Source organism: Xiphophorus couchianus, chromosome 1 (assembly GCF_001444195.1).
Source record: "Xiphophorus couchianus chromosome 1, X_couchianus-1.0, whole genome shotgun sequence".
Lineage (NCBI taxonomy): Eukaryota > Metazoa > Chordata > Actinopteri > Cyprinodontiformes > Poeciliidae > Xiphophorus > Xiphophorus couchianus.
Genome location: NC_040228.1, coordinates 6,237,188 through 6,259,938, shown reverse-complemented (window position 1 = coordinate 6,259,938; position 22,751 = coordinate 6,237,188). Strand labels below are relative to the sequence as shown.

Below are 22,751 nucleotides of genomic sequence, written 5' to 3'. Positions count from 1 at the left end.
GCGTAGCCAGTGCCTAGACAGATAGAATAAACAGCAGTATAATCATGTGAAATGGTCAGCATTGATGGTTAGAAATTATGGGTTCACCGAGAAATCGACCAGCCGATAAATCAACCACATTTTTCCTTCATTTTGGGATCAGTGATTGGCTTATACATGTGAAGCTGGTCTTATCTACCTCAGTCTAAAAATTAGCCACTGTTCTCTTTTGCTGCTGTGACACAAGCTTGATTGTTAGTCTTCCCCACCAGGTCATGTCTGCACGTTTGCAGTCAACAATACTCAGCCCTCTGTTGCCAACTCAGCAACTTTCTTGCTACATTTAGCAACAATTCAGACCCCCCAAAAAATCAGCTTTATCCAAAATCGGAATTGGCAGGTCAGGCTTTATAAAGATTGTAATCAGCAATCGGCCAGACAACTGCAATCTGTGCACCCCTGTTAAATATAACTGTGTTCATATTTAGGATATAACATATTTGTATGATACAGCGGGGATATTAGTTTTTCTTGCCTGTTGCATCAAGTTCAGTTTAATGAGCTAAAACGTTCTATAGCTAAGGAAGCCCAGTAGGCTACATCCAGTCACTGACTTTACAACAGATTCTCATGTAGCGCACGCAGTGTTGAAGAAAACTGCCCTTTAACATGAAGAAACGTCCAGCAGAACCACAAAACTGGCTCAGTGTGAACAGCCACCTTTCACCACTGACTGAGGATTCAGGCTACTCAGTTATGATTCAGCTTGATAAATCCAAAGACTCTTAAAAGTTGTAACTGATTGAAACAATTAAATACTAAACTGGCCAAAGTGATTCGGTTAGTCGTTAGATGTAGCCAAAGGAAACTGCTTGGACTTCCTTCCCAGGGTGTTGAGGTCATTCTCAAAGTGTGGCCTACATAGTGTGTTTTTACTGTTATGGTGGAGCCTGGTCCGCTCCTCCTCTGAGGTTCCCTTTCAGCCAGCCAGCAGCCGGCTTGGGTTTCCAGTAAGTTGAGACTCCAGGTTTCAGGCGTCAGCCTGAGTGAGCTTTTGGTGCAGACTGGAGTGGAAGCAGGGACATGGTTAGGGTTGGGACTCTGCTTAGAGTAACAGAGGAGCAATTAGACTTCTCAGGAGTCAAGGCTGTCCAAATGTAACCTATGAAGCAGGTTGAGGGCTCCAGAAGTCTCCATCTTGGCTCTTGTTTTACACATGGGAGCAGGAAGCCATCAGCTATAAGCTGTTCAGTCCATCATGTCACCTTTCCTTACATTACCTCTCAGAATGGAGCGCCACTGAACCGATGTTTCCTCTGCACCACACAGGTTCTCTGATTTGTTTCAGAACAAGTCATTCATTATTCCTTTCTATAGACCAGGTAGATTTTTAAGGAACAAGCTCTGTTTTTTTAAAATCAATGGTTCAGTTAGCAGGCATACCCCAACGATGCGTTTTTACCTAACGAATGAAATGAAAGCTAGGACGACAAAGTTTCCAATAAGTTATCCTACCGTTTTATAAGGTCAGATGGAACTCTTTGTTTTTCTTAGTCAAATATTGACTTAATATTTTTGCTGTTTTGAACAATTTTTATAACAAGCTAATGAAAATAAATAATAAACAGTTAAGGAATGAGATACATTTTCAAAATATGTACCTTTGTCTTAAGAACTGCAGGAATTTATGGACTGCAAAAATGTCAATTTCTCAACCGGTAAGGTATTAATGTACAAGCAGTACAAAATAATGCAGATCAGATTCCTAATACTGTTTGTAATCTTTTCTCCATTTCTTCAAATCTGTTGTGGCTAACGACCAACAAGTGAGATGTTGCAGGTCATAATGGTAACCAGAGTAGGTAACAGGTTGCTTAGCATCTCATTATGCTGGATACATGGTATCCAACGTTACAGGATGTTTTAGCAAAGTACTGAGAGATGAATAACAATAACAATAAAAAAAACAATAACAATCACTGATAAAAGTGAGTCTTTAGCAAAGGGAACTAAGACGTAATCTGTTAGCAGCTGAGCTCCATGCATGTAGTTCATGGTATTTCCTGCTGAGGTGTTTGAGGATGAGCTGATAGTACACGCACTGAGGTGTTTAACCTTTTTTATTCCGTTTAGAATGATCCCATACTGCTGACACTTTTTGTCTCTTTTTTGGCGCCGCCACATTCTTTCCCTCTTCGTCTCCCTCCATAGATACTAATAGCACTTAGCGCTCGTCAACAGATGATTGGTGGAAGTAAGAGTGTTGTGCAACACAAATAATCATCTGAGTGGAACACCGCACGTTAAGTAATAAAACTTAATTCAATGAAGTTTGAGGCAGATCATTTGCCTTGAGGAATTTTAAAAATCAAGGTCCTGTAATCAATGAATGGTGCAGAGAAACAAGGACTTGGAGGCATAAAAATACCTCACTGATCCTATAAGTGGTTCTCTGTAGCCCAGTGTAATGTAGCACAAGCATGCACAAGTGTGCTCTCTGCTGCTATATAGATCCTTTCTATGTGCGAGGGAGGCCTCATGTGGGCCTGACCTGATTCTAACCAACCATTGCGTGCCTGACCAGAGGATCGCTGTTATTTCTTTCCTTCTCTCTTCTTTCATCTATCCCTTGTTTCCTTTATTCTTCTCTTGCTCTCTTTTCTTCTCCACATTACAGCCTGCCTCAGCGCCCGTGCTGCAAAGCTCCCTCTCTTTGTTACATGGCCTACCAGCATGTTTACCTTAGGAAAACTGAAGAGGAAAAACTCACAGAGGCAGCGTCAGATTTCCCCTTGTTCAAACTTGATAGTGAAATTGTACACCTCTGTCTTGGAGGCGGCTCCTTTTTGCCCTGTTACATGTAAACCACCATCTTTTTGCAGCACAGACATTTCTTACAAAACTACTTTTTTTTTTTTTTTTTTTTTTTTACAATATCTTGCTCCTTTCTGCTTCCTATGGCCTGCATTCCGAGCTGCAGAGGCTTTTCCTTGAGCAGTCCTGAGGGGCAGCTTCTCCCTGCAGTTGGAGCTCTGCCAGCTCAGAGTACAGGCCGCGCCCCGGGGTTTAGGTTTCACCCCTTAGGGGGAAGTGGGTAGTAGTGCACGCTCACTGAGACGACAGGAAGAGCTCCACGGTAAAACTCAGAGGTGTAAAGGATACTGTTGTTTACCTGCTTCATGTAATCCCATTCCAACTAAGTCCCTTAAACTAACACAGCTAACAGTTCAAATACAATCAGGCAAAGTCCTTTCAAAGGGTTGAGTTAATTCTAACCTGCAGGTTAGAGTGAGGTCTAACCTCACTCTGCCTCCATTTTTAATGTTGTGAAGGATTATGGAGGATCTGTCATTCCCTATTAACCAGATGTTAGTCTTATCCTCCAGTCCTGCCATTAATCCCCCCTTTCCTTGGCTGAACTGTTGTGGTCCTCAGTACCATGTTTAGGGTGAACGTAGAGAAGCTGCTCCTCTGCTTCCTGATCATCGCAGCAGTCTGACAGCCCCTGGTAAAATCAACACTGGTTCCATCACAAACCTGGGCTGATTACATCATTTAAATCATTCATTGGCACTGGTTGACTGGTGGTAAGATCAGGGTTTTTTTTTTTTACACATTGTTTTATCTTCCTTTGATTTCTTGTTTCTGGTCCTGTGGCAGTTGGTCAGAGCAGATTCGGGGCTTTGCTCCCTCTTTTTACACAATTCACACATGGGACTGCTAGGTTATTTGGTAGGCTGCAATGTTTCAAGTGCTCGGCTGTTTGGTCAGAAGGACAGACTCTCACTGCTTGAGATGCTGAAGCTAAAGGAGAGAGGTGGAAACATCATGAAGATGGAAAGCGAAGAAGAGAAAATAAATCAGTGTCACTTCATTATTCAGCAAAAATATCCCAATTTTACATTTCCTTATATTGTACGGTGATAATTCTATTAGGATGATTTTACAGATTTACATCTGATGCCATCAATCCATTCTACAGGCTCATAGGTTCTGTGTCTGAGGTTCTTATTTCCTCATGGCTCTTTTCACTTGATGGAAATTCAAGTTTAGAAATAAACCAAAGCATAACCACTAATATGTTGTGAATATTTTACAAATAATATCAAGGTTTCACAGACTGACAAACTGTGGCTGAAAGAATCTGGGTTTAAAACAGGAGAAGCCAGTCCAGATTTAAGTTTGCCCATACAAGAAATAAACAAAGCCAACTTAAGATGATACAGGCCTCTATCACCCTGTTCAGTTAGAGCCTCATTGTACTGAGTCATGATCTGTTGAACATACAGGTAAAAACTCAATGACTGACATGTTTTGTACTCAGTTGTTGGAAAGACTGGCTAAAAAATCAGGACATCTGAGCCTGGAAAAGTCTGAATTATGAAAAAAACTATCAACTCTGACTAGATTATCCTGTATGCATTGTCGTTCCGATTGATCTTTTTCAACCTCAGTAGTTTTTTGTTGCCTTATGAGGTCTCGTACTGGTTAGAAGGGAGAGAGAACAGGCTGCCACTGCTGTGTCTTTAAAAATCTCTCCAAGCTGCTTTTCAGATTACCAGCACTGCAAACTAGGTAATCTCCTCTCAGCACGAAAAGGCTTATATGCCAACTGCAAAGTCTTCACAATTCATTTCCCAGCGCCACCTAACTCTGCTCACACAACTTTAATGGGCTTCTTGTTTCTGCTGGTTAGTTCTCAGTGGTGGGAGTGGGGTGTGCTTGTTTACCACCTACTCCTTAAGCCCTCTCAGCTTCTTCCTGGTGGCAGGTGACTGCAGCATGATGTCACTATGCACACAGAGTAAACCAAACACACTGACATGAGAGGGCTGCACAAGAGTTAGAAAGAAGAGCTCACCTGGAAACTAACTTCAAATGTATCTTTACCTTGAGACAGACACCTGATGTACCTCCGTCTGTCTTTTGAGTCTTTGGTGTTACCTCTGTTGGTCCTGCTGCAGGCATATATGCAGAACATTGTTAGTTTAAATAATTCTATCAACATCATCATTGTTTAGTTTTGATACACAAACTTCTGCAAACGTATATATTACACTATTAACATACTGTTATTGATGCAGTGAGCAGGTCATACTGGTAGATGTTCCCTCAGTTTTCACACCACGACCACCAGTACACTCAGGAATATTTCAATGGAGTTTGATGTTGTGGGCTTGGTGTAAGTAGGAACCGTCTTTCAGCCAGCTGACCAGCAGTGCACATCAACAGGTGGGGAGGGGCAGAGCCGCTATTCTATAATCTCCTACAGTGTGTGTTTCCTCTGGCATCATATGAAGAAGACTTTTAAGTATAGAAACTGTATCATGAAACCCATCAGTGGTTTCCAAGCCCTAACTTTGATAAACCTTGACAGCGATAATCAGCACAAACCTAACTTCTAACCAATCAGCTGCAACCTCTGTAGTCCACCGCCAATGCAGACCACTTCCAGGTGTTTTTCTGCCTTTCCATTCGCCTTTCTTCCTTTATGAACTGATACGGGTGTTAGTGGTTAACACCAAACAGAGACTGGTTGTTTTGAGGTGAGGTGCAGCTAGAGGGAGATGGTGGCCAGGCAAGACGTCATCCTTCTGGAGCCAAGAGGACTGCTTTAACACTGGTGCATAGAGAAGAGCACCAGAGTCTGAGCTGACGTTTCACATCCAAAGCCAGCTATGAATGTGGCTGCTTTTCTGTGTTTGGAGGAAAACTCAATCCCCAACAGCCACCTACAACAGGATGTACCGCTTGGTGTAAGCCTCAGACCTGGCATACCGGAACAGCAGCAGATGTTGCGTTCATTTAGACAGGCAAGAGAAGCCCTAATTGGTTTAGAGGTAGAGATTCCACTTGAGCCGAAGGAAGAGCTTGTTGTGGGCTTGTTTAAAACGGAGTTGCAGCCTCGCATGGTGAGGGGGAAGAGGAATGGAAGAAGTGAGTTTTGGGAGATTTCTGGCACATAGCTTCTGTGTTCTGAGGACAACACCCCCTTCCTCCAATGTTCCTTTCTCAGCTCATATGCTTCCCATCAGGCAGAGCAATCTGGATGACGTTAGTGAGGGGGTGTGTATGTGTGTGTGGGGTTGGGGGGGTGTGCGTGTGGGTGTGTGTGTGTGTGTGCATGCTCTTGAGGACTGGCAGGGACAACCAGTCCTGCTTTCCAGATGTGAGAGGAAAGGAGTGAGATGAGGAGAACAAGTGAGGGTGAAGCGATGCTCTGTTTCAGCCTCTCTGGTGGCCACCAGTGTTTCTACAGATGGATTGGTCTGATCATCTAATATTGCACCAGAATATAGTTTCTTCCTCTTGCGGAGTTAGAACTTCCCTCTCTGGTTGGTAATCCCTTATCCCGCTGACATGTGTGACAGACAGGTGTGAGCAGCTCTTGATGCTGCCCAAACATCCTGCTGAACTATTATTCAACCTGACCTTTGTGTGACCCTGGGCTGGCCTGGGATTTGCGGCCGTTAGAGAAAGGGCTGTGGTTCCTTGTCATTAGAGGACATTTGGTGCAATTAAGCCTCTAAGTGTCCCTCCCTTGATCACTTCTCCAGATAGTGTTTGCAGAGTGAGGCTGCATTTCTAAAGGCTAGACAGCCCACACCCCAGCCCCCCTTTTGCTGTTTTTACAGTGGGCCAGACCATAAAGTCACACAAGAGGTGGCTTTGGCTGCTTCTTGGAGAGGTCGCAAGGGGTCGTGAACCTTCTCTGACACCTGGAAAAGAATCCCGAGGGACACGTCTGCCTCAGAAACCCCTCTGAATAGTTGATGAAGTTGGAGTTTCTGTCAGAGTGCACTTCTACCTCAGTGATTCACTGCATTTAGAGCTTCAGCTAGAACAACAGGACCAACTCAAGCAGATGGAATTTTTTTTCAGTATTTCTCCTCTGAGTCAGTCTCCTCAGGTGACCTGATCGATGTGACATGGCTAGAGCCTTGTTGTCTTAGACGTCAGGTTTATGTGTCCTCGGGGTCAGTGGTCAGCGTTTTACAGGGGTAGAGGCTAGTTCACAGGCAACCCAGGCCCCTATGATGCCATCTGGCAGTCATAAAACCAGTAAGTCGGACTTTTGGACAGTTCATTGGGTCTCTCTGGGGGCAAGCTGGAGGGTAGGAGTAATATAGGACTTTGTTTTGCCTTTCGCTCCCTCACCTTTTACCCGAGTCTGCACTTTTATTCTCCTCCACAACAGAAGGTCAGAAGTTCAGTACTGAAAGCTGCTTGACTTGATTCGACTTTCTTCAGCTGCTGCTAAAAAAGAGTTTGTGACTTTTTCACCTCAGTTGACTTAAGTCCTAATGTAGTAAGCTGCCAAATGGCAAGTCCTCCTTCATCATTCATTGATTGCCTGCAGCAGAGTGCTTGCTGAAGGTTGCACAGAGGATGCTACTGTAATATTCATCGCACATCTAGTTTTCCTTTTATCCTCTGTAAACAAGCCCTGACGACAGTGAAGAGGCGTAAAATGGCTAACATCTGAAGCATGAGCCGTTGTGGGGGCTGGGGTGGGGTTGGGGGGTTTGACTGGGGCCCAATGTGTGGATTCTTCCTTCACACCTGCCTGCTAATTCCAGTTCACCCACTATTCTGGCTGCTGAGAATATGGAGACTCTCACAGCGCCCATCGTGCCAACAGAGGGACACACAGAACAAACAAACACACACTCACCCCCCCCGCACACACACACACACTCATAACTAAGTTATTAGAGTAAGCAATAAACATGCAGGTATGTATTTAGTCTAGAGTTTAGGTCGGGCCTAAATAATACAACATGAGCTGAGCCCATATTGTATCCGAGCCTGATCCAACCCGACCAATTCACTTTAATTGTAGGTTTGAGTGAGCCTGAAGTAAACCCAACATACAGTATTATCTTAATTAAGATTTTAATGCTTTCGATGTTCAAACACCATTTAAATAAGCAGTGTAACTTCTCCCATTTTTAGCTTTGGCTTAGCGCCTTCCAGCTCCAGCTTGTGGCTTGTTGTGACCACCGGGTAAGTCAGGTGTAAATCATCAGGGGTGTGTGTGATAGAGTCCTATCTCTGCTGCTGCTACAGTTGAGTTGTGTGCACATGCAATGCGCTGCCCTTGTTACAGCCTGATTAACTTCTGCACCCTACTTGCTTTCTTTATTTCCTCCACAGGTTCAGATATCTACTCATCTGTTTGCATAATAGTAGGCGGATTAACACGACTTCACAACAATGTCACGTTCATTTTTATTTGACTTCCTGTGTGCTGAATGTATTGCAGGCGCATTAAGTACCTGTCAATCGTCAGCACAGAAGCCTGACGATTTTAGGTTGGATTGGGGGTCAGGGCGAGTCATAAACCTTAACTCTGATTTAGACTGAATGAACTGGTTTTCCTCGAGGACGCGTCTTCTTCCCCAAACTTTTAGAGCAAATTTTTCAAATAACATCGGCAAACCATCCAGCTCATATCCGTCATGTCTTCAGATTCAGTCCTTCTCGCCCATTGCCACTTTCCCCCCGTCTCATTCGTCAACTCTGCACCTGATCTGGCAACATCAAAAGATTTCACAAGCCTACAATTTAGAGAAAATTTCTTTATTCCATTCATAATGAGCTAGAAAGAAATGCGATTTCATGACTTGGTCTCTAGTTGTGTCGAGCCCCTCGGAGCTGTAAAGTCAAATCAATAGGACCTTACAGTCTGCTTTCAGGTTGCATCCTGCATAATGGCGGGGAGGAGCATTGTAATTTAGATTTTGGATTGTGATTCCACCTCAGAGACATGATCATAGCTTCCCTGAACATCCAGCCCACCCTGAGTCAGGAGCGCTGCCTGCAGAGAAGCTGACTGTATTTAGCGGCCCTCTACAGAGGGAGCCCAGAGCCAAAGTAGGTTGAGGACAGCGCTTTTGTCCCAATTACCACTAATCCCTTTAGCGGCAGAGAAAGTGGGAAACCCCGCTGGCTTGCTCTGAATACACAGAAAAAGCTGCAGGGTGAGGGTAGCAAAGCAAATGATGATTGCACTAGGGGGGTGGGGACAAGCGGGGGGCTTCACCATCCTAAAGAGAAGAGAAAGTCAAGACCCATCATCTGCCTTTTGTCTTTGGGTGCCATTTGTCTTTCAGATGAAAACGTGCCATTTGCAGCCGGGCCTGAAATATGTTAAGCACTGAGACATTAGCCAGACCAATCCTGTTATGAGCTTCAGAGCCTGGGGCCCGGGGCATCCGGAGGGTCTGGGGGCCAGGGGAGAGCCGGGCTGGGTGGCACAATCTTCTTAAGTGATTAATCACCATGTGAAAGTGAAACCCAGTCAGGAGGGATTCTCCTCCTCACAGTCACAGCTGCAGTTTGCTTCCCCCCACTCTCCCAGAGAAACGTTTTTCTCTTCACTTGGATGAAAATATGGTTTTAACCAGAATATTTCACTTCAGATTGATCCATTAGAGCGATCACTTCAGAGCGTTAGCGGAGGAGGAGAAGCTAGTCAGTCAGAACCGTCCCAGACTGCAGCAGAAAGCAATCAGCCGGCCAGGTAACACTGTGAAGGCGGCCATGATGCCTCAGCCTCAGGACTGGGGGCCCGGCAGGTTCCTTCTGGACGTCAGGACAGAACGATCAGAGGAGGCGCTGGGGTTCAGGAAGCAACACATTCTGCAGGTCCAGATCTGTCTGTCTCGCCGTCTGCTCATTCATTGCAAATGAGTGTGTATGTATGTGTGTGTGTGAGTTAGCTTTGAAAAGGTGTTTGGGAGGCTGAAACCAGAAGTAGTGCTTCAGGAGCTCAAACACTTAGATGAGTTCACTTTAACAGCATCAGGAAGCCCAGCTTGCACCTTTAACCTCCCACAGGAACACATCCTGCTTGACTGAAGATGGAAACATAAACTTATTTCTATACAACAGAAAAGTAATTTTTAGGGATGCACAAATATGAAAACGTGGGCTGATATTGATATCTGACATTAAAACTGCTGTTATGCCAGTATTTACCAATATATTTTCTAATTCTTTTTATTAGATTACTCAATTAATCGTCAGAATAACTGATAAATTACTTGACTATTAAAATAATCGTTTACAACAGCTCTAATCTGGAACTGGGCCAGGAACAGTTCAGAAGACAGACACAGATCTGGCTTGAAAGTTCTTCCAGGTTCTGAACCCAATTAGTGGAAAGTGGCCCCCCGGTGTTCCAGATAGAGAGGAAGGCATTGAAGGCAGCAGTTACTCTCATTGTTTCTAATGAGGATCAGGAAGTGTTTCTCCAGAGCGGGAGCCGAGCTTTCACTGAGTCACTTTGCAAGAACTTGGTGCTGACAGTTTCCCCTTTTCTCTCTCTCTCTCTCTTCCATGGCTCCATGTCTCCATGGCGTGTCCCTGCTGCTGTTTCATCATCTCTAGGTGAGTGTCACTCTGTGTTCTTCTTCCCCTCTCTCCCCTTCAGTTTCCATGGCTCCAGTCATAACAGCGTCAGATGGCATAGGGTTTTGACATGCTGCGGCGGTGAGCTGCGCCTGCCGGGGGCCTGCATCAGGCCTGCTGCAGGGTCTGTTGCATGGCCGCTGCAGGCCTGCTGTGTGGCTTGCAGTGGCCCTGCCTGCATCATGCCTGCAGCCGCCTGCTGCAGCAGGGCCACTGCAGGCTTTGCTGCAGGGCTTGTTGCGCGGGGAGCTTGCAGGCTTCCTTGCAAGCCTTCTGGCAGCGCCAGACGTTGTAAGCTGAGATTTGTTTGGTCGTTTTGGGAGGAACATGCGCTGCACCAGGGAGGGGAAGGGTGCGGTAGTGAAACCCCAAGTGCAGACCAACATGGGTTTAACCAAAATGGCCGCCCGCCACAGGCCTCTGTGAGATGGAGCTGGGTGTAACCGCATGCCTGCGCTATCTTCTGAACTGCAGCAGTACATGCATTGACTACAAACCGTTCGGAGCGCGCTCAGTGAGGCTTCGCCTGCTCCTGCTCTTTGTCTTACAAGGTTTTTTTTTTTTAAACCATCCCCGCCACTGACTTTCAGTTTGCATCACCCTGAGCTCTTCAAAGCCACAGAGCCGTGCAGACGGCCCAGCCTTGCAACAGTCATCACTAGCTGAACGTGGCTGCCTGCTCCTCTAATGCCTTCCACTTGACTCATCTGCATTCAGCTGCCACTGACTGTCACCGATGGAGAGAAGGTGATCTGGCCGCTCATCTGAATTATGGGTGAAAGTGCGCAGACCCACAGGGGAAGAACTTTTCATTCTTAATAGTTTGACAAGAAAAACTGATCTGTGTCCCATGAATGGTTACAGAGTCAGCAGGAGGAGCCTGGTTTATCCGGAGATGAACCCGTCAGGCTCCCCTCCACTTCCTCATTGACTAGAACACATGACGACACACCTGCTGCAGGTGTGTCGTCAAGGTAGCAGTTTGGAATTCAACATAGTTTTGATCAATTTAACGAACAAAGCAAAAAAAAAAAAAGACTTGAAAGTATTTACTGAGCCAAAGGAGGAGAAATAAGTAGATTCTGACCTAGTCAAGTCCTCCCATCTCTTCTGGGGGGGGGGCACAGTGTTTTATGTGTTCCTGCCTGTTTCTTCACACCAAAGATACTGGCAGAAGTTCATGAAGTTCATTTCCGCCCCAACATTTCAACTCTCTCATTCCAAACATCTTTCATTCTATGGGGGGAGACGTCCTTCTGTCCACAGAGGGACGTCCTGCCAGACAGAGGCTCTGCTTGTCCAGTCGGAAATTCTGGGAGCTCATCTGTGGATGGGTGGGGTCAGAGTCAGCAGGTCAAGGGTCAGGGTGGACCGTGTTTGTGGTGTCCCGCTCTGATAGGCAGGTCAGTGCAGTTTGGTCCAGGTCAAAGGTCAGAGGTTATGTCCTTCAGCCCAGGCTGCAGTTGGTTGAGTGCCTAGTGCTCAGGGGTTCTGTTGGTCTGAGTACAGGTCCGGTTCTGATGCATGCTGTCAACACAGCCAGCATGGAGGAACTGAGCAGCTGTGGTTTCACTCACATGATTTAAGATGGAGGAAATGTTCTGAGACTTTAGTTGGACTGTTGGTCTGATGAGCCTGTCTCTTCTCTAAGAGCAGAAGCAGCTGATCGCTCTTGTGACGCTCATGGGAGACGAATCGGTCTGATGCTCCAAATGTTTCACTGCATGTTCTGCTTTTCTGTCACATAAACCACAATCACCGGAAGACAGTTCGCGACAACACACTCTGGTCATCAGTCTGAGCAGACAGTGAGTCTGACGGGATGTTGCATCCAGATCAGAGATGATCAACCGGAGGCTGCAGGGCTGCATGGACCCGCCAGCATGTCAAATATTCACTTCTTAACTTGTTACACACTCGTTCATGATAGATCCGTCCTGTTCCAGTCAGACAGAACAGCAGCTTCAGCTGTGTTATCTCAGAGTCCCACAACCACCTGCGGAGTCTCCTGTTACCATGGCGATTCCCGCCTTTTCAAGGGAGCAGACAGAATTTAGACTTCGAACAAACGCGCTGTGTGAAAGCCACAAGCTGCTGCTGGCACACTTGTGTGCGTGCATGTGTTGGCGTGCGCGTGAGAGCGTGTGCAGTGTGACGCGTTACACTACATAATGAGTTCTATAGGAACCTGCAGGCATGCTGAGTGTGAGTTAAAAGGCAGTGATGTGTAATTATAGTGTTCCTGAAGGCTGTTAGCCCTGCAGGTCTGCAACTCACCTCTAATGTCTGCAGCTGCATGCCTACTGCAGCTCCCAGCCTGCTGGCCTGACCAGCACAACTCTTGCATGTCTTCAGCAGGCGGCGCGCCCTTGCAGGTTTCTCTATCATTCAGCTTCCATTAATTTTTAATTGCTTCCTCCGCCTGGCACACAGTGAGCAGGAAGGACTTTTCCAACAAAGGAGAGGGGAAGAAGAGACGGAGAAGAGGAGGAGGAGAGATAAGGAGGCAGGAAATTAGAGGAAGAGATTAAATGGCTCCAGCAGCCAGGTCTGGCTCTGCTCTTTACTATGAAACTGTCCCAGCCTGCCGCTCCTCAACCTTCCTGACCTTGCTCACCTTCCTCAGGCTCGTCTTCTCACTCTGTCGCTTTGATCACTGTTGGTGAATACGTGAACAGGAAAGCTGAAGCCTTCGAAGGAAAACAGGGTTTTCTGCCCTCCATCGCTCCTCTAGCTGAGGCAACACCACTGATGCTGGCTGGCCTCTGTCTTACACTTTCAACATTTCCCCCCTGGTTTCCCCTAGTTTGGCCCTGACCCCGAGGCCTGGGCCCTGACCCCCGACTCTCTCCTCTCAGTGGGACCTTCCTCCTGAACAGCTGGGACGGTTCCACCTCGTCTCCTGTCTGATGGAGGAAGACAGAAAGTGGAGAATGAAGCATGGCTGCCAGCCTGTGTTTTGCTAGCAGAGAGCCAGGTGTAGCAGACGCTCGTAAACATTAGCCTCTGGCAGACTGCTTCCTAACTCCCCCTCTCACTGCTCCCATCTCTGCATTCATTCTGGAATGCTCCAGCAGGACCCACAAAACAAACAAAACCCCCCCCCAAAACACAAGAAATTGGACAGAAAATCAAATTTCTCCCACCGGGAACACAGTGGAAGGCTGTTCCCAACTCCAGCGAAAAGCATGGGACATTTTCTGGGGTCACCAGACAGACAACGTCTTCCAGAGCTTATTTGAATGTTAAATAGAGCAGAATTGCAATTAACTATTCCTTAAATTGGTTTTCCAAATTGGATTGGCAGAGTGTGACATGATGGAGTCCCAGTGGAGGCAGGGCCTCTCTGAAACCATTGGCTCAGGCTTTCCTGATGCTGCCGTACACCACAGAAAGGCTCTGTTTTCTCCAATACATCACACAAGTAGAAGACGGCACCAGAAAGTGAGCATATTATCTTCCTCCGTCTCTCTGCTGCCTCCTGCGCCACGGCGACGCGCTCTCTGCCGGCTGAAGCAGATGGCACGTGGATCTTGAAAGGGCACCACTCACCAGTCGTCACCCAACAACCCGGCAGCACCCTCCCCTCAGCCACCTGGTCCTCATGTCTGTTTGACCCTCGTGTGCAGTCACACACGCACACACGCCGTCATGTTTTTGTGTTTTGTGGGGACTTTGCATTGACTTCCATTCATTTTGTATAGCCTAATGCTAACCCTAAAGCTGCAATTCCTCTTGTGAGGACCAGGATTTATTCCCACATGAAGCAGTTTTATGTCTAACCCAGACATTTCCCATAATCTTAACCATTACTAGTCTATCCCTAACCCTAACCCTATCCTTAACCAAAACTTCATTCACACTGTACTTCTAAACCTAACTAGTAGAGTGCAGTAGAACTACAAAAACAGTGAGGACCTGGAAAAGGTCACTTTCCACAGATCACCTCCCTTTGTTGGCAAATATTGTGAAGTTGTTCTCTAAATGTACACATACACAGATCCACACACTATTAAGTATGTGAAGTTCACATAATGGTACAAATGATCAACCCTCTCCTGATGCATTTCTCTTACGTTCCTCTCATTTAGACTTGTGCAACATGCATTCTTTGACGCGCCAGCATCCATATCATGATAGCAGACAGTAGAGCCGCTGCTCAACTGACTGAAAACTCAGACCTGCCCTCTAATGGAGCATTTCAGTCTGATAGATAGTTGTGCCTCAGAGGACAATGGGGTTTTCAAATTTGCAAAGTTTATTATCTGTATGCAAACATACAGATAATAAACCTCTGAAACTCTAATAGTAGTGGAAAATCACAGTAATGGTGATAATTTTTGCTTCTGGTGATGGTGTCCATGCATTTCACAAGAGACACTCAACTTTAAGATTATGTCTAGTTCTTTTCCCAGTTTCCCTTTTCCTGAGGCATGTGGGCTACCTTGGTGTGGAGTTTCAATAAGACTTGCTTGTTCCAAAACAGATGAGGGGTGTTGCGCTGTCCACAGGCAGAGAGAATGAGCTCATTGTTTATAGTTGAACCTGGTGCTAATCTTTTCTGAAACACTAACAGCTGCCTGCCTGCTGCCCTTCACCTCCCTCCCCACTAGCCCGCCCACCATCACTGTTTTAGTCTCAACTCTGCTCAGACTCCTAAACACCAACCAGGCGCCTGATGATTGCCAACCTTCCCACTCAGAGAACCATCAGCTCCAACCCAGCGCTCTCCCCAAATCTAATCTACGCAATGAAATCGATTACTGTGGGCTGACTGGCCCGTGTTGGGTTACCTTCCCTAACACCGCCCACCGTCAGGGGGTTTCAGACCTTGAACAGTATGTATACATATAGACTCCTGTTCATTAATCACAACATAGAATGAAAATGTATTGCTATGGCAAAATAAAAACATCTTCCTTTTGTGATGGAGTGGTGAGCTGTCCAGCCCACCCTGGCTCTACCATCCTGACTGCTGAAGGCTGATCACTGCCAGGCAGTTTTGTAAAAACACTGGATATATACCTAAATACTAAAAAAACCCTAAAAAGACTTCTGCTTAATTTCCTTTTCATATATTTATATTTTAATGGCCTTGATTGAGAGCAGGGTGAAAACAAAGTCTAAGTTCCTGGCCCTTGCACACTCTTGGTGAATAAAGCTGGTTCTGATTCTAGCTTAGTTTAAAACACACATGAAAGAGAGAAAACAGAAATAAGATGAGGACTTTTCTGTGTTTTCAGGTATGCCAGCTCACAGAAATCTTCTTTGGTCTGGTGGCTGTTAACGTCTCTGCTGTTAGGCTCTCTATTTGTGGTCTTCCTACCTTCTCCTCTGTGGAACTCCAATCACTCTGAGAGGAAGTAAAAGAAAAGGCAGCTTTCTCTTTTACACTTCATAGACCGCCTTAACTTACCAGCCCACATCTTGTATCGGGGGATTCAGTTATCAGAGTGAAAGAGTAAGAGGAGTCAGGGGAAAGAGGCACACTGAAGAAAGATTATAGCTGGTGGAAAATGTCCAGACCTGTCAGTTCCAGCTGGAAACAATACTTTGATTCCCCCTAGTCTCTGATAGAAAGACAGATGTTCTCCTGCTCAGAGCAACAGACAGATGTTCAGTCTTCCTGCTCACCACCCAGCCACCAGCCAGTAATAATTGTTTTTTTTTTCAGGAAGTGACTTTGAACTTTAACTGGCTGAAAGTTGATCAATTCTTCTAAATCTCTTCCTCTACTTGACGGAAAATGAAAATATAAATAAGGAAACAACTGAACTCATGTCTGTTCTAAGTTGGCATGGTCTGCTTTTAGATTATCAGCTAACATTATGAAAGTTACACTTCAATAAAATTTTTACAACTGTTCAAAATAAAAATGGCAAACATGATCTAATAATTTTAATGTGAACTCCGCCCCCCCAAAAAAAAAAAACATGCCTGAAATATCTTTCTGGCATGATAAGGTTAAGGGTGTCTAGTAACCTCTGACCCCCTGACCAACAGGCCGCTCACTGACCAGCTTCTTCATCTGGAGCTGGTCTGCTGTAGAAACAATCGGCTTCCAGTTTTGGTTTGAGGAAGTCATGTTTTTACTTTTACTGTCCAGATGAACAGTGACTGTGATCCACAGCGCTGCAGAAGCCACTGAGACACGTCTGTCTGGGAACCTCGGCTCCTCTGACTCAAACATAGGAGATGAGTGTGATGTGAGGATGAAGGAGGGTGCTGCCTAGTTTGTAAATGCAGTTATGTAACTGAGTCCTGGTTGCAGAGCAGATCAACATGAAAAACACGGAGATGTTCGCAGCAGGGAGAAGGAAGTCATTTTTGCAGAGTGTTTGTCTGTTTTAATGTCACCCTGCAGTCCTGCTGTTAGTTCAGGGTTTCTAGTCAGATAGTAACAGTCATAATGGCCAGAGCCAGACAGGACAGCAAGGCCACTCTTCAGCTCAGGGAAAATGTAAAGCTGGAGGAGGGCTGCTGACAGACAGCTGACTCTGTCCAGAGACAGCTGATAGAACCCCTGTGACGTCTTCTGCCAGAGTCTGTCTCCCTTACTCTCATCTCCGTGTCACGTAGACTTTTCCCACAGCCTCCATCAGCGCTCCCTTCCTTCCTTTCCCTCTGTCCCAACCCACAAATCCCAGAGGACGTGGGTTGGCCTGGGGCTGATGGTCTTCAGCAACAGCTGGGGGGCTGATGGGTTGACGGGCTGATGTTGACGAGCTGATGGGTTGACGGACCAGCAGGGCGATGGTTTGACAGGCCGATGGTTTGATGGACTGGCAGGCTAGCGGAGTGATGGACTAACAGGGCGACTGGCCTGGTGCTGCTCACCCTCAGCTCACAAGAACTGTAGACATAAAGGATGTGCCTCTAGTGGAATCTGTGCACCTCCAAGGAAGAACCACTCATTATTGATGAGAGCTCTTTAAGTGTTTTCACTGAGTGAGTTCTTTCTTCAATCAGACCCCAAGCTGGTTAACACCAGCTCCTCCTGTTTAACAGCAAATAATGCATCCTGAAGTCCCTCTACAGCAGGATCGGGGTCAGGAGAGCACAGGGTTGCCATATTTACGTTTGGTCAGTGGTTACAACTTTACTGTTACTGTTTATGTTTATTATCACAAAAATGAAACTGTATCACTCATTTCCAATTATACAGATATATGAACTCATAACAGTACTGTCCAACAATGTAGACAGATGTCATGCACATAAAATATAACCTGATCCTAATGGTAGAAGATATTCCAGTTCTGATTGTAATGCCAGCAGAACCAGACTAAGTGTTTGGTCCTGTGTGAGTGGTGCTGGTTTTGAGTGAAAACATATTACTTTTGTTGTGATCCAGTTTACTTGTCCCTAGGGATCGGAGTCTCTCACGCCGGCACTTTTTCAAATCAGGTGTCACAGTGGAACTTTGAAGTGCTCTTTGGGATACCAGAAGTTTGGAAAATGTCAGTAGTTTCCATAGAGCAGTCTACACAAAGCCTAAGTAACCCATGTGCAACCAACTGGGGCTGGCTGTATTGTTGCAGTTTGCTAAGAAGGGCCTCATGTGTCTCTCTGTTCCGAGTTGCATTATTTATTCATTTATTTATTTCAAACTGGTTTTAAAAACAAAGTAAACAATTAACCAATATAAGAAAACACATGCATTCATAACCAAAAACAAAATAATTAGCTTACCACTATTTTTCTATTTGAAAAGGAGTACAAAGAAGTCTTCAAGAATTGTAGGAAGAAGTTCCTACAATTCTTGTAGTCTTTAGGTAGTGTAGTGTGATAGGGTTAGGGTTCGGGTCCAGACTGCTGGACTGTATTTCCAGCAGTCTGTCTCAGAGCTGCTATAGGGAATGTCGGCATACCATATGATCAGCTGAAGGATAGAGCATGTATTTAATGTAGGGCAACCCAGTCTAGGTTGTATCCTGACCTGGAAAATGGTCAAACTGAAATTTCTAGACTTTTTTGATGTAAATTACATTGAATGATTTTCAAGAAGCTGATGGAAAAGCATTAGAACACTGCAAAAACACAACAGGACAAAAAGGACGAGAGATCACAACACACAGCCACAGTCCCCACCGATAAATCTCAAACGTCCTGCAATGGAATGAGCAAAGGATAAGCAGCAGAGAGTGGAGAACACGGGTGACGATGGTGTCCTCCATGGGTCACATGTTGCTCCCAATAGGTTGATAGTCTTTGGGATGATGCTTCTGTCCTCACTGATCCTGCTGTCAGCTTGCGGTGTGGAAAGGCCTCCTGATCAGTTCTGTTTTCTGCAAACGTACGTAAGCATGTGCTCTACACTTTCATGCAAGTTTGCGTGGGAATCAAGACTTAAAATTTATTAAAGTAAAAAGGTTTTCAGTGGACCGAGAAGGTCTAATGGAAGACTTGGACGTCCTGTCAGAACACCTGAAAAACTGCTGATCAGGACCACAAAGGTTTACAGGACAGTGTGGCTGCTTGATGAATGATTCAAGACTTCTGCAGAGCGCCATGCACCACATAATGTGAATGCCTGTTTTATCTCTTTTGTTTTCCACGGATTCCAAGGCACTCTGACATGTGTGGGTTTCATTAAGAGTTTTCATGTTAAGGGAATGTCTTGGAGGGAAGTTTTCCTTGTTGCTTCTCTGGCCAGGAAACGTCAAACTCATGAGATTCGTCATTTGTCCCATCTGGCAGCTCCAGTGGAGGGTTTGGACGGGGCTTAGCGCTTACATAACTTAAACAAATATCTGACATTTTAGGGGATTACCTCATAGGAAGGGATGAAAACTGCTAGGTTCAACTTGTTTTTATGCTGGGATGCAGTGGTGCTAAAAGATTTCGTGTTGGTTTCTGAAAACCTGGGATCCTCATTTTCCATCATAATTACAGCAGAATAAAAAAAGTCATCTCACAAAAAGTGGTTTAATCATCACTAAGAACTTCTGCACATTCGGAGGAGAATTTACAGCAAGCTTGGAGGGGTTTTTTTCTCTCAACTCTCCTTGCAGCTTTTAAAAGTCTTGTGGTTGAGCTGGAAGTGCTCTAAAATTGGGTGTGAGTAGCTCACGGAGACGGAGGGAACAAGGGAAAAAAAAACCTGCTTTCGCACATGCCGAGTATATGATGGATTTTATTTGGCCTCTGTTTGCAGAGCCCAAGCTCTGCTTTGTTGGACTGTTTTGTCGGTTTCTATGGTGAAAAACACAGGCCATGCCAGACGCTGAGTTGTAGAGGGAAGTAAAAAAAATAAAAAATGAGAGAGGGAAACATGTGTGGGGCTGGGGTGAGGAGCGGTGGAAATTTGATTCCAAGAATTCAGAGGGTGTGGAATCGCAAGCAGCGCGCCACGCCGCGGCAGACAGAGAGTGTGCAGCAGAGCAAAGCGAGCTCGACCCCGAAGCAAAGCGTTCAGAACCTGCGTCAGAACGCTGAGACAAGCGGCCGGGACGTTTGGATGGCCCTGTGTGTGCGTAACCAGCGCAGTGTGGGAGAATCAGCTGAATTCTATTATATGGTTTTACGAGCTCGTTATTCGCGCTCATCAGTTGTGCAAATACCAAGATTGCTCGTAAAAACCGAAGAGGCCTTTCCAGTTTTAAATGGGGTGCTTTATTTAGGATTTTTGAGCTTCTTTTCGAAGAGAAAAAGAGCTGGGCTAGAGGCATAAATTCCCCTTTGGCCCAGAGAACCAGAAAGCGAGACATGGTGAGGCCCGGCTGTGAGCTGAAGTCCAACTGCCTCGCTGCTGTTAACACTGATCCCACATTTCAACATGAACTCATCCTGTTTCCTCTTCATGAATGAAAGATGAGGTGCATTAACACTCACTGACAAGTGATTGATTGTGTGTGTGTAGGGGTGTGTGTGTGTCTGTGTGTGAGGTGAAGAAGAGATGAGGAGCGTTGCTGTGTCAGAGGCAGATTGATGGGCAGCATTTTATTTAACAGATTGAAGTGGGTGAAAGGTCAATGCTGAGTGCCATGCTTCCATTTCCTTGATTGGTGTGTGTGTGTTGGGGTGAGTGTTCGTGAGAAAGCAGATGTTTGGGTTAAATCTTAGTAGGTGTGTTGTATCTGCAGCTGCATCAAGCCTCCCTTTTTATGTTGGCGTCGGCAGGCCCGTACCTGCTCACCTGCTATCGCTTCATCTTTCCACAGCTTAGCGAGTGGTATGCAACTCACCTGCAGAGAAAACACTCCCACACTCTGACTGGGCCAGCACACACACACCGTTTGCGTGCGTGCGTGTTTCTGTGTGTGCTTATTGGCACAAGGGAGGGCACAGTTACAGAGTAAAGAGGTAATACAGTCGGTACATATTGGCACACAGGACTGCACGTTGGTGCAGGCAAACACACAAATATATTTACACTTCTCACAGCAAGTGTTGCCCGTCTGCAAACAGGCGGGTTGACTCACTTGTAGTCTCCCACTCTTTTATACACACACACACACACACACACACAATCTGGCCAGATACATGAGCAAACAGTTGTCATGCTGACCAAAAACCCAGCAGCGCCGATGTTGTTGGTGGCAGGTCACAGTGACCCCAGCTGCTGTCTGTGCTCCGTGGAGCCGCTCTTCTTCTCCTGCCTCCTCAGTCCTGTATCAAGGACTGGCTTTCCGTCTGACCTCTGGTGACCCCAGGATGGGAAGAAGAAAAAAGTTATGACAACTTTTTTTGCGTGTTGTTAAATATGTTTTTTTTTGTGTGTGTTTTTGGGGGGTAGGTGTCAAGGTAATAATGACAGAGTGATGACTTCATTAAAGTACCTGAGTCTAACTCTGACGTATGAATCATTCAGAAATCAACAGACCTTTAAACTCAAGCGATGGACCAGTGCTGTGTCTACACTTGGACTTACTATAGACAGCAGCATTCCTCTTAGATTCAGCCTTTTTCGTTTAGAGATGCACCAATCACAGGTTTTGGTTTCTTATCTACCTGTGTTTACTTCAAAACAGAAATCCTTTTCTCATCAGTCTGTGCTGCATATTGCCGGTGGGATCATACAGACTCTGGAGGAGGATGCAGTGTCTCTGGTCAGCACTGAATGGTCCCGAGTAAGGAGAGATGATCGTTAGAGCTGATAGTTTTCATTTATAGTTTCTTGAACAGAAGTACCCCACATGCATCCTGTAAGGCAGCCAGTCCGACGGAGAGCCATGCCCTGTTTCCAGACCTGAACCGATCAGGGCCATTCTGAAGCTAATGGGCTGTGACTCCAGAAATGTGTGCTGGTGGCGAGGGCATGGCCGCCAGCCCACATGCGTCCGTGTGGCCGCCTCAGAGTTAACACATCCGCCAAACACACCCTGATTGATGGGAACAGCAGCGCTCCAGCGTTCTGGCCCCTTCAGACGGAAGCTGGAAGCGGCCCCAGCCCCACATGTGCCTCTGCAAGTACACGCTAGCTTCTTCAGTTTGCTGTGGCAACAACAACAAGCTGCAAGTCCTTTCAAGGTTTATTAATGTGTTTTGCTCTCAGCCTTCAAACCGGTTCTTTATTAATCTTTTATCACCTGCAAATAAGACTTGGCTGGTGGGTAATTACAGGGTTCCTGAAGGGAGACTCACTGTGAAGATGCAGAATCACACAGAGAATTGAGGAATGTTTCGAGATGTTCTTGGGATTTTTTGGGGGGATTCTTCTGTGAGATGGAACAAAACTGTTTCCTTTAAGAAGAAACAAGCTGCTTCTCCTCTGCTTCCCTCTCAACATGTTTGCAGTGCAGCCGGCTCCCCTCAGGCACACACTTAATGCATAACCAATTATTTTAATTAAGACGGATTCCAGCAAGGAACAAAGTGCTATCCCATCAAGCAACACACACACACACACACACACACTCTCACACGCACAGAAATGGCAGCTTGGTATCGTCTGTTTTCTCTTCCTGCTGTATCGCTCTTTCATCCCTTCTCTTTGAGCTGATGTCATCCTGAGCGTGCTGCTCGAGTCAGATGCTCAACAGTCGCAGTCGCCGCAGAAAGCACGGCGGCTACAGGACCGACCCGAAGAGCTTGACCCCCACCTGCTCTCTGAATGACCCCAGACTCACTCGGCCCCTTGTGCTTTTTCCTTTAGTTTTTACAACTACTTGTCTCTGTCGTGTCTCTGCACCCCTTCTCTACACTCCCAGCCCCCACTCCTAACACCCTCGCCGCAGAATACAACGGAACAACAAACCCAAATAGTGGCTATAAACTTCAGACTTTTTTATGGCGGGGGTCTGGTTGCTCACCTCTGGGTGAACTCCTCTAACAGACACCTCTATGCTCTCCTATTGGAGCAGAAAAACAAGCCAACCCCAACTTCACCCTGTCCCTGTCCTCTGGGTGACTGC

At 46.0% G+C, this 22,751-nt stretch overlaps 2 protein-coding genes across 2 annotated transcripts in view; one reads left to right on the top strand and one right to left on the bottom strand.

Annotated features, from left to right (window-relative positions):
* bcas2 (BCAS2 pre-mRNA processing factor) overlaps positions 1–6,698 on the bottom strand; it is a 624,479-nt gene extending 617,781 nt beyond the window's left edge. The window contains exons 1-2 of the mRNA XM_028013804.1: positions 6,687–6,698; positions 5,728–5,729 (exon numbers count right to left, since the gene is read on the bottom strand). The gene's annotated coding sequence lies outside the window, so the exon portion shown is untranslated. The remainder of the gene's footprint in view (positions 1–5,727; positions 5,730–6,686) is intronic.
* The window catches only part of skia (v-ski avian sarcoma viral oncogene homolog a), a 71,995-nt gene that overhangs the window by 22,285 nt on the left and 26,959 nt on the right, over positions 1–22,751 (top strand). The window lies entirely within an intron of this gene.